The following is a 1927-nucleotide window of genomic DNA, read 5'->3' as shown; positions in this document are numbered from 1 at the left end:
TAGGAAACCGTGTTCAGGAACTTAGAGTTCAACTGACAGTGGCTTGAAGCATCTGGAGACTGGGAAGCCACACTGAGATCTCAGCCAAAAGCACCAGGAATTTCAGAAGAGGACAAGCTAAGGAAAAGGCGGCCGAAAGACATTTAAAGAAAACTCCATTTAAAGAACATTTTAAAACCTTATGTTGTGGGCTGGAGAGAAGACTCAGCAGTTAAGAGCCCTGTTTGTTCTCCCAGAGGACCAGAGTTCAATTCCCAGCACCCATATGGCAGCTTACAACTGTCTGTAATTCCTGCTCCAGGGGATTCAACACCCTCACGCAGACATACATGTGGGCAAACACCAATATAGATAAAATACAAACAAATTATATGTATATTTATAATTATAACATATATATAATTTATTTTTTAAAACCTTATACTGTGATGACCCCCCTCCAAACAATTATTTCATTGCTACTTCAGAACTGTAATTTTCTGCAGTTATGACTCATACTGTAAATATCTGACATGCCAGATATCTGATAGGTGACCCCTGTGAAAGGGTCTTTCAACCGCCAATGGGGCCGCTACCCACAGGTTCAGAACCACTGCACTATAGGCCATAGAAGAATAGTAGAACCCAGTAAGTGACAGGGAAGAAGGCATTTCACGTGGGAAAGGGGAGGATAAAACCTCAGCATCAGCATCAGCAATGGGTACCCAGATGGACCAGTTTCTACAGCATTAAGCAAATGAACCAGTCTCTCTCATCTGTGAATGTGCCAGTTTTCTGATCTATGAGGGGAAGAGCGCACTACTTTCTTGGCTGTATTCATTAACATTAGATGGTGGGAATGAAGCAAGGTGCTGGGGGATGGGTATGTGTCACCAGAACAAGATCACCTGTTCTGTCATTACTGGACATTTCTAGAAAGTCCTTCAGTGACTTTCTAAACAGCTAGGCTAGGAAGTTCTAGAAGCTTAAATCATTCTATTAGCACATCGATCTTAGCTCCACAATACCTTCCAGCCCTTGCTTCCATTCTCAGACATTGGTCTAAGGCAATGAGAATTAAGAACAGTCTAGCACAAATGGCTCTGAGCATCCCTCAGCCCTGGCCTGGGTGGCTTATTACTGCCAACATTGTTTTGTAGTTGTAGCTCCTGGCCGTCATACCCTCTTCCCAATACACACACACACACACACACACACACACACGAGAGAGAGAGAGAGAATTTTTAGAAGTTTGATTGATTGGAAAAAAGTATTATTCTAGTAAAAATATTTCATCTTAAATGTTTGAACAATCAAAATGTCAAAAATGCATTGTTTTCTCAGCTAATGCAGAAAAAAAAAGTCCTAAGTCATGACCTGTATCCAAAACAACATTAAAACGCAGGTGAGCTGGCATACTTTGCTTGCTTTTAATCCCAGCACTTGGAGGCAGAGACAGGGGGATCTCTGTGAGTTGCAGATCTGCTTTGTTGACATAGTAAGTTCCAGGATAGCCAAGGATGCACAGAGAGACCCCGTTTCTAGAAAAAAGACCTCAGGTGGGCCATAGCTAGCTGAAGTCACACTGGTACCATAGGCACTACTTTTCAAGACAGCTGAGGCTGGAGAAGGGCACGTGACTGGCTCAGAATGTCATTTTCCCCAGTATTGCATCCTAGACAGACACCTGGAAAGGTGGGGCAGACAGAAAAGCCACTTTGCATAAGATGAAGTGCAGATGACAAACACAGGTAATCAAACAGGAAAAGGCAAATGGCACGGTCTCTTCTGAGTATCCACAAACTTCTCCATGAAGAGTCAACGGACCACGGAGAGCCTACCCACAGCCCCCGTGTTAGTCTCAGAACTACCGGAAGCCCTGGTCCCCTGGCTGAGGGCATGGGTGAAGACAGTGCAAACGTCTCTCCACCCAAACTCTTTAGTGTCA

Source organism: Microtus pennsylvanicus, chromosome 2 (assembly GCF_037038515.1).
Source record: "Microtus pennsylvanicus isolate mMicPen1 chromosome 2, mMicPen1.hap1, whole genome shotgun sequence".
Classification (NCBI taxonomy): Eukaryota; Metazoa; Chordata; class Mammalia; order Rodentia; family Cricetidae; genus Microtus; species Microtus pennsylvanicus.
Note: the sequence above shows the minus strand (reverse complement) of the source record.